We start from the raw sequence: 10,414 nt of genomic DNA on the forward strand, positions 1-10,414 counted from the left end.
CTGATCCAGACAGGTCAGAAGGATCCAACTCAGTCTAACTGTACTGATACCGTAGTTCAAAAGTCACATCGTTTGAACTGAAGCAGCACAATCAACACAATGAAGCGACAAAGCTTGTTACACCATTTGTTTTTAAAGGGTAAACTACATACTGACTTAGATGATCTCCCACTAAAGTGTTACTCAAAGTACAGTAGTGTTACAACTAGCGCTGCACATCAGCATCCTGTGTCACACCAGTCAGAGCCTAGATTTGTGTGACACACAGATGAGTAATATCCTCATCTCTCGTGTGCTCTCACAGTACGGAGAGTCAGCAATAAAGTGCAGAATCCTGTCTCCAGAACCCTACGTCTGCATAACTCGAGGTCTCACAGACACACAAATCTTCCATTGATGTCAATCGGAGAACTCGATGACGCAAATCCTCCAGTTTCTCGGATTTAAAAGAAGGTACCACTCTGCGTGTCTGAGCCTGAGGTAAATCCAACGGTTGTATATGAATGGTAAAATCCCCGTGTTACCTAAGAGCCTGATTCCTCCAGCTGCTCTGTCCCATGAGAGCCAGCATTCATCATGAAATCCCCACACTCCCCTTCGCTTTCACCACCTCCACCATCCATACAGTACCACACACGCCCGCACACACAAATGATTATTAACTAACTGGTTCCAACACAAGAAAATCTAGGCAAAAATTCAGTAAACTTAAAATGATGTGTTTGCTAAAATGTTCATTCAACTAGAAATGATTTTTTGGGCTGTGGAACTAGTTACACACACACACACACACACACTGCTTTTAACATACATTTCCGACACACATTGACATACACGATTACATTGTGCATGTTCATTTATACAGGAATTAATATTCAACATTTTCTCACCTGGGATTTGAGCTGACAACTATTCAGTTCACAGTGTTCTGATCTTCCAGCTACGCCACCATGGCTGTGTCAATAACTGATTTCACCTGTATTGCTACACATTGGACTTAAAAGTAAACCTCAGAACTGTTAAAAGTACACTCAAGAAAAACTATTTTATTTATCATAGTGATTAAAGGAATAACATTAAAACAAAGTAATATGCCCCAACAATAACTTTACAGAAAAACCAAACATTGCTTAAATATGTAAATCAAATCAATAAATGAGAGAATAGTCAGATTAACTGATCATTAACACAGACATGGTGGCATAGCAGGAAGCTCGTTCTGCCATGAACCAAGAGATTGTGAGTTCACATTTTTTATTTAACTAGGCAAGTCAGTCAAATTCTTATTTACAATGACGGCCTACCCCGGCCAAACCTTAACCAGTGAGGTCATGTGTTTGGAGATGGAGAGAGTCTATGAATAGCGACACGAGTATGAGGGAACAGACGTGTGTGTGTGTGTGTGTGTGTGTGTGTGTGTGTGTGTGTGTGTGTGTGTGTGTGTGTGTGTGTGTGTGCCTGTGTCCCAGGTGAGGACATGTTGAATACTAATTACTGTATAAATGAACGTGCATGACGTAATCATATGTGTCAAATATGTGAGTTGAAAACATTGTAAGTTAAAAGTAACAAGTTCCACAGCCTTTTTTAGGTAATCATTTACAAAAACAATAATAATTTCTTGTTGAAAGAGTATATGAGACAAATTGAGGAAAGACATCATTTTAAGTTGACAGAACTTTTGCCTACGTTTTCTAATGTTGGGCCAACTAAAAATGTTAAGTTCAGGTAACACTTTGACCGAAAAGTAGAGTAAACACAAAAAAAAAAGGCTGTGGAACCAGTTATTTAATAATAATTAGTTGAAACAACTAGATTTGCGGGTGTTTTATTTTTTTAAGTGCGCACACACACACACACACACACACACACACACACACACACACACACACACACACACACACACACACACACACACCTGTTCCCTCATACCTGTGTCGCTATTCATAGACTCTCTCTCCATCTTCAAACACATGACCTCACTGGTCCTCCACTCAATAGCATCTTTCACACACACTGTTGGGATTTACCTCACTATATTACCTATATGACCTTTAATTCCCACAGTAACCTACAATATGGGACTTTTAAAAAGGTGATGAAAGCCTTGATCAGCTATGTTTGTTTAGTTTTGGTGGCTGAGGAGAGGTGGGGAGGGAGAGGAGGAGGGAGGAGAGGGAGAGAAGGAGGAATGTTAGCTGGCTGTAAAGGGGTGGTGGGGGGGGGCGTGAAGAGACTTAGTGCCGGTGGACTGGTCGAAGCGCTAGGCATGTCTGTGGTCCCTATGGGAAGACGCCAAAGGAAAACACAGAGCAAATCAGCTCGCAGAGACATTTCCTGTGCTTGTTTTATCAGATGAGGAAAGAAGCCCAGGGGCAAAAGGCCTGCTCAACAACGTAACACACTTTCAGCCCTGTCGTCGTTTTGGGAGCTGAACATAACACATCTTTAGAGGATGACATAAGTAGAAGTGTATGAGTCTCGGGGTAGTGAACTGAACTTACGCTCCCACGATAACACCCAGCCTTGAGGTCTATACCTTGGGGTGAAAAATGTACTTTTACCTTATAAGACTTGGATTGAGTAAGCCAAGGGATCCTGTACCGTCGCCCATCTACTAAAAAGAGAGTTTGTTGTGTTGTGAGTGAGTTGGATGTGAAAATATCCTTATACAGCTGGTGGAGTTCTGGAGGCCTCGTTGCCTGCCAACTGGCATTCGATGGGTAAATGTGCCAATTATCAACACAGTCTGCCATGCTACCAATTAGGGAACCTGGCCTTGAACGATAGCACTTCAAAGTCTAAGAAATGTGGGAGAGGTTTGATCTAAAAGGCCTTCTAATCTGAGCCACAGCAAAAAGAACGAGTGTCAGCGTTCTTCTTCGTCACCAGGGAGAAATCCAGACTCTTCGTTCCCCAGAAGAGTTCTACTACTGCCAGAGTCTCTCCATACCAAGGACTGAGGAGACATACGAGCCTGGTTTGGCACGGGTTCTAAAGCAATGCAGAACCTTTCCATTGCAACCTGGCTGGGTAATGAAGAACAACAAACAGAATATAAAGTTGAATTACAGAGAGGATTTCATGCCATGAGAGGAAAGATTAAAAAGGAGAGTGAGGAATTTTTGATTTATATATTACTAACAAAACATCTGTAAGCCACTTATTGCATATTTGCTGGGTCCTAAATAAACTAAATCTAGAGTTTCAGTTTCAGCTGGCCGCTCTTACTTCACAAATTAGGAATGCCGCATTTGACCCATTTTTTGATCGTCACCAGTTAAGAGTTAAGCAGATTCCTTTTTTTTCCCTCAAATTTTCTAAATGTGCTCCAACTTTACCATATTATACAACTTACTGTGTGGTTCTGGATACAGTGCATTCAAATTACATGCTATCAAAGCAGAAAATAAATAACAGTGAGTATGCTGTGGCCAGAGTCCAGGGCAGAATCACTTGAGGTTTAGTTCCATGTCAATCATCCTCCACTTCAAATGAACTGAATGCTCCACGAGAACAGTTGTCGAGAGGACACAAATTTGAGCTTTGTGCTCCAATTCGATTTTTCCCTTGGAGACATTGATGGTGTTGACTCTTTTGATCAAAAATGAAGAAGAGACATCTTTGTTGTGTAACTGACAGCATATAAAGATGGCTCCTCGATCCTACAAATATATCTTGAGGCGGCAAATCTGCATAAAAATCAACCCAAGTGGCAATAAACTGAACTAGGCAAAACATGCTTGACATACTTTAAGTTGTCCGTAATAAGACAAACCAGAAAATAGGCTCTAGCGAACTCTAAGAACACTGTGTATGATTGGATTTACATGTCAACATGTAATAATTATGAACTCCTTGCAGAACATTTGACAAACATAAATTGAATATATTACAATGGTAATAGCAAAAACGAACAAACGAATAGTTTGTGTTACACAATTTCCCGATGCGAGTTCTCTTTTTCGTACTTCAGTTTAGTTGGCAGTCTCTCTCAGTGGTGGTAATAGTGACTGTAGGCTTGCAGGCTGCAGCAGAGATATTAAGAACTTCTGGAACTGAATACTGCAGTGGATTAAAGCTCTGCCTCGCATCACAGAGGCACTGCAGAACTCTAGGTCTGCATTTACACAGGCAGCCCAATTCTGATCTTTTTTTCTCTAATTGGTCTTTTGGCCAATCAGATCAGCTCTGAAAAATATTGGATATGAAAAGATTTGATGTGATTGGTCAAAATTGTGCTGCCTTTGTAAACGCAGCCAGAGAGACTCAGAGAGACACACAGAATAAAAAAAACGGAGATATTTCTCAGGAATCCTAAGAGGACGCCACCTTTAAAAGACATTATGCTTCAACTAGCCTTCTCTCAAATACTAACTGTATCTAACAAATAGCCTTTTCTCATAACCACAGTATCTCCAGGCACTCCTTTAAAGAGAGAGGGCCTGGATTCACATCGTCCTCAATAACTTCATCAGCTTCTCAACCCTGAAGACAGTGGTATTGATTCCAGAGTAGAATGTGTGTTTTCACACCTGCAGGTCAGTCAGAGAGCAACAAAACGTTATCTAGTACAGTTAAGGGGATCTACTATATCGTTTGTGAATCCAAAGGCTGCATTTAAGCCCTGCCCTTGGCCACAATCTATCGCATGCTCCAGGGTGAAGCCTCAAGTCTATGTCCAAGTCCCATCCCAAAGTTCCAACCTTCGGCCAACTAGGCCTAAACTCCCTTCTCTGGTCCTTGAGGGTGTATTCTCCTCCCTTCCCCACGGGTCTGAAGCCATCTTTAAGTCTTTTTGAGTAATGATTAAGGTTATGGAAGAACTGATCCTGAAACAGTCTGTAAACGAAGGGCAGAGAGAGCAGAGTAACTACAGCCTGTACTGCACAGGGCACACCAGGCTCCGGAATCCCAGGGCAGTGTTCCCTACATCCTGCCCGGGCCCTAGCCCATGCCAAACCCTTGTTATCACTGTGCAGAATTACCTTCAGACCCCCCTTCCCTCTCTCTCTCTCTCCGCACAGCACAGCGCATTACCCAGGTTCTTTATACGCTAAAGAAAAGAAGCCGAAAGAGGCAAAAAAAAAAAGAGGCAGAAAGAGACGAAAAAACTAAGCCTGGCTGTTATGCATTCCAAAGGCTATTCCAATCGTCTGTCAGCAGGTTCAATCTGTTCCTTATAAGGCATTCCCCTCATATTTTCCAAACACCGCAGTGTTATCAGATACAGCTTCATGGACAATTACTGTGCTGTCTAGCTTGGAGAATTCTACAGCTCCATAGCCCCCTAACCCCCTCTTTCTACCGTTCACTCACTTCACAGTAACTGCTTTGTAATCAACCTGAGATCAAACGGAAAGCTGAGATAAACTACGTTGAAATAAAAAGAGGTGGTTGGCTGGTTGGCCCAAGTGATGGTGGGATTACGCAGGACATGATTCCTTCAAACGTCAAACTATTTGGGTGGATTAGAGTTATTGCACATCTCACTGCAATGGTTTACTGTACCACAATCCGGTCAGATGAGAGCGAGACAAGGTTCTTGGAATACCACACACTGTTTGGACAGTGTTGAATCAGTGAGTGGCCTTCTAAAGCCAGTTATAACATCAGCGTTTCCTGTTGCTTTGATAAACTTAGATATCAAGTTGATTACTCAGATTAATCATGGTTTAACCGGGATCAACTGGTGCTGTGTAGCATCAGCTAGATCTACATAGGGATAAGGATTCTAGCCAACCCAGTGCAGATTGTTAAGCCTACCCCTGATGAGGGCCAAGGCTGTCATTTGGACCCCCAGTGGAGAGGACCTGACCTGATGAATCCTTTTCTTTCATGACATCCCTTGGCTCAGGCAATTGAAGACAGCTAGTATTCGTCTACAAGAGCCAGTAAAATCCCACACCACAACGCAAAGGCCACAGCTTACTGTTGGAGAATGTACAGTGCTGGCAAAGGCTCCCCACAAATATTTTGGGATAGATTTTGGGTAGACAGAAAATGAAAGGAAAGTGCTTTTAAGTGGAAAATTCTTTATTTTGTGTAAAGGAGGATGTTGTTTTGTTTGTTTTTCATTGAGGTATTATCCAGTTAAAACGAATGCATTCATAACGTAATTATTTATATAGGTGTAATTCATCCTAAAGTTAGCCTTCTGGCAAATACCAATCAAAAGCATAATTAAATCATCACATGCCACATTACCTGAAATTGTCAATTAATATGCATTAGTATTGTCTATTATAATGGAGGGAGATCTGGCTCCCATCCCTCTCCATGAGTTTGGAGACTGCCTCCTCATATTTGTCTGATAAGAATCTATGGCTTGGGGCGGGCAGGGACTGAGGGGACATTCCAGAATTCACATCCAGATCGGTAATAGGTTTTGTAAAGTGATTTGCCATATAATAAAACATACTATACTCGATAACAACCACATTTCATAGCAATGCACAAATAATCTACATTAACTCTTTAATTCTTTATAGTTTACATTTCGTTTTTTTTTTAAAGTTATTAGGAATCTGCTGGTTGTGCGCACCGTGTGCAGTTTGCTGTAAAAATGTATAATTTTAAAATGACATAATAAATCGTAGCATTGCATAGCCCCAAAAGAGCATCGTACAAGTTGTAAACATAAGCACTACGTTCGTGCGCGCTACACAAATTTCACCAAGTTGGATAAACAACACAAACAATTTCGGAGGCGCAAAACTTACCTATTGAGTTCACAAAGTAAACTATTGTTTATTCACCTTGTTAGAAAACAACCACGAAGCAGGCCAGTCAATGTAGAGAGATAGAATCTGCCTTCGGATCGGTCTGCTCCACAGTATTCAATAATAGGTTACTACAAAGCGTAAGCCCCTCCCTTCAAAACATAATCGCACACATCTCTCATAATGTTTACAGCTGGAGAGCCCTATGCATTGTCCGTAGTCTGGTCAAAGAGCAACCAAGCCTATGTATTTAAAAATTCACTCTGGCCAAACTTGTCAGAGAAAAAAACCCACCATGATATCAAAAGTCAAAAACTCAGTCCATCTCTTCGTAAAAAAATGAAGAAATAATGCCGGCATTGAAAGTAATACCACAAAAAAAAAATCGAAGCAGCCAAAACTCACTTGCAGAATGCCCTTTTTTGGTTATCCTTCAAGGGGCCTCTGAAAGAAAATCTTCTGTCAGGAAAGATCATATGAAATGTTAATCTTGGCGGAAAAGTGGGCCGTTTGCTCAAACAAACACTTAGAGACTAGCGTAAACCCTATTTAGAAAGGACTCAAAATATCCCCCATTCTTTTGATACATGCTGGGATTAACCAGGTAATAAAGTGATACTTTTTACACATTCGTGTATTGCAGGGCACCTTTAAAGTTCTTTAGACAACGTTTTTACTCATTCAGTTATGTAATAGCCTACATTTTTGTGTGATTAATTTGGTTGAGATGTCATTCTTATCATTCTGGTCCATGGTGACCTTTTTTTTGTCAACAAATTTTGAGCAGAATTAAATTGAAAAGCGTATTTTCCAGATGTTGATGTCAGGTGCATTTTAGGTGCTGAATTAAAGGAGAAAATATGCATTTTCCGTACATTGAAATCAGGTGCATTTTAGGTGCTAAATGAAAGATGAACCTACATATTTTCTGGACATTGAAAATTCTTAATTTCCAGATGTTCTCGGGGTAAGCACAATAATACTTTTCCAAGCCTCTCATTATAGGAAAGAGGAGCCAACTGAAGATTGCAACATAATGTTCATTATTGTTCCCATCCGTCACGTGTTCAGTGCATTCAGAAAGTGTTCAGACCCCTTGACTTTTTCCACATTTTGTTACATTACAGCAGAAATGGATTAAATTGTCCTCCCCATCAATCTACACACAATACCCCATAATGACAAAGCAAAAACTGTTTTTAGAAATGTTCGCAAATTTATATACATAAGTATTCAGACCCTTTACTCAGTACTTTGTTGGCAGCGATTACAGCCGCAAGTCTTCTTGGGTATGACGCTGCAAGCTTGGCACACCTATATTTGGGGAGTGCCAGAAACCCCTGGCAGTTCGCAGCCGTCCCATTGTATTCCTGGGGAAGGAAGAGACGAATCCCACTGGGACCAGGAGAAGGAGGGGCGTGTAGTGGAGACCCCGGCTGTGCTGGTGGAGGCGCTGGGAGAACTCCCTGTCTCTCCCGGTGGTCCATTGTCTGGACAACGCAGTCCATGGCGGTGCCAAGATGGTGGAGCATTGCTGCGTGCTCCCGGACACGCTCCTCCACCCCAATATCCGGGGCACCTGCTCCTGCTGTCTCCATAAGTTTGGTCCGGTATTCTGTAAGGGGTGCATACTGGCGGCAGAGAAGTCAGACGCAGGAGAGCAAAAACTGTGTTTCCAACGGTGCAGTTAAATAATAAAAATCACCGGAAAACAGAACAATCAATAAATGGGTACAAAACCCGACGCACGCCAGACCTAACGTGCACATGCACTTACAATAAACAATACCGGACAAGGACATGGGGGGAACAGAGGGTTAAATACACAACATGTAATTGATGGAATTGAAACCAGGTGTGTGGGAAGACAAGACAAAACAAATGGAAAATGAAAGGTGGATCGGCGATGGCTAGAAGACTGGTGACGTCGACCACCGAACATCGCCTGGACAAGGCGAGGGACCGACTTCGGAGGAAGTCGTGACAATGGGGTTGTCTGGGGTTGTCTGTTTTACTGCTAAACAACCAACCAGTCTATTGCACAAGCCATTATTATGCGGCAGACCATCCTTGAGCTGTGAAGCACCTCCTCTCCTGATTTAAACATATTTACATGTAATTTTATATACAGTTGAAGTCGGAAGTTTACATACACTTAGGTTGGAGTCATTAAAACTCATTTTTCAACCACTCCACAAATTTCTTGTTAACAAACTATAGTTTTGGCAAGTCGGTTAGGACATCTACTTTGTACATGACACAAGTAATTTTTCCAACAATTGTTTACAGACAGATTATTTCACTTTTAATTCACTGTGTCACAATTCCAGTGGGCCAGAAGTTTACATACACTAAGTTGACTGTGCCTTTAAACAGCTTGGAAAATTCCAGAAAATTATGTCATGGCTTTAGAAGCTTCTGATAGGTTAAGTGACATCATTTGAGTCAATTGGAGGTGTACCTGTGGATGTATTTCAAGGCCTACCTTCAAACTCAGTTCCTCTTTGCTTGACATCATGGGAAAATCAAAAGAAATCAGCCAACACCTCAGAAAAAAATGGTAGACCTCCACAAGTCTGGTTCATCCTTGGGAGCAATTTCCAAACGCCTGAAGGTACCACGTTCATCTGTACAAACAATAGTACGCAAGTATAAACACCATGGGACCATACCGCTTAGGAAGGAGACGCTTTATGTCTCCTAGAGATGAACGTACTTTGGTGCGAAAAGTGCAAATCAATCCCAGAACAACAGAAAAGGACCTTGTGAAGATGCTGGAGGAAACAGGTACAAAAGTATCTATATCCACAGTAAAACGAGTCCTATATCGACATAATCCGAAAGGCCTCTCAGCAAGGAAGGAGCCACTGCTCCAAAACCGCCATAAAAAAGACAGACTACGGTTTGCAACTGCACATGGGGACAAAGATCGTACTTTTTGGAGAAATGTCCTCTGGTCTGATGAAACAACAATTGAACTGTTTGGCCATAATGACCATCGCTATGTTTGGAGGAAAAAGGGGGAAGCTGTCACGTCCTGACCAGTAAAGGGGTTATTTGTTCTTATAGTTTGGTCAGGACGTGGCAGGGGGTATTTGTTTTATGTGTTTCAGGGTGTGTTTGTGTGTGTGTTCATGTATTGGGGGTATTTGGTTTATATGGTTCGGGGTGGTTGTGTATGTAGAGGGGAATTTGATTTATGTATTCTGGGGTTTTTGGGTTATCGTTCTATGTTAGTTTATTTCTATGTTCTGTCTAGGCATTTGTATTTCTATGTTTTGGTAATGGGGATTGGGGCCTTCAATTGGAGGCAGCTGTCTATCGTTGAAGGTCCTATATTTAGGAGTGTGTTTGTTTTGGGAATTGTGGGAGATTGTTTCTTGTTTTGCTGTGTGCCTGACGAGACTGTCTAGTTCGTTTGTTTTTGTATACGTTGTTTGTGTTTTTCCTTCTTCACTAATAAAAAGATGAGTATACATTTTCCCGCTGCGTTTTGGTCTACACCCTACGACACCCGTGACAGAGGCTTGCAAGCCGAAGAACACCATCCCAACCTTGAAACACAGGGATGGTAGCATCATGTTGTGAGGGTGCTTTGCTGCAGGAGGGACTGGTGCACGTCACAAAATAGATGAGGATGGAAAATTATGTGGATTTATTGAAGCAACATCTCAAGACATCAGTCAGGAAGT

At 41.7% G+C, this 10,414-nt stretch overlaps 1 protein-coding gene across 9 annotated transcripts in view; it reads right to left on the reverse strand.

Annotated features, from left to right (window-relative positions):
* LOC106609224 (non-muscle caldesmon) overlaps window positions 1-7,053 on the reverse strand; it is a 55,892-nt gene extending 48,839 nt beyond the window's left edge. For 2 of the 9 annotated variants that reach the window (XM_045721949.1, XM_045721945.1), the window contains exon 1: window positions 6,759-7,038. The gene's annotated coding sequence lies outside the window, so the exon portion shown is untranslated. Of the gene's footprint in view, window positions 1-6,722 lie in introns of all 9 variants that reach the window. The other 7 variants (XM_045721955.1, XM_045721948.1, XM_045721954.1 and 4 more) reach the window with 6 other exon arrangements.
* Window positions 7,054-10,414: the final 3,361 nt, after the last annotated feature.

This window comes from Salmo salar, chromosome ssa07 (genome assembly GCF_905237065.1).
Source record: "Salmo salar chromosome ssa07, Ssal_v3.1, whole genome shotgun sequence".
In the NCBI taxonomy this organism is placed as follows: Eukaryota; Metazoa; Chordata; class Actinopteri; order Salmoniformes; family Salmonidae; genus Salmo; species Salmo salar.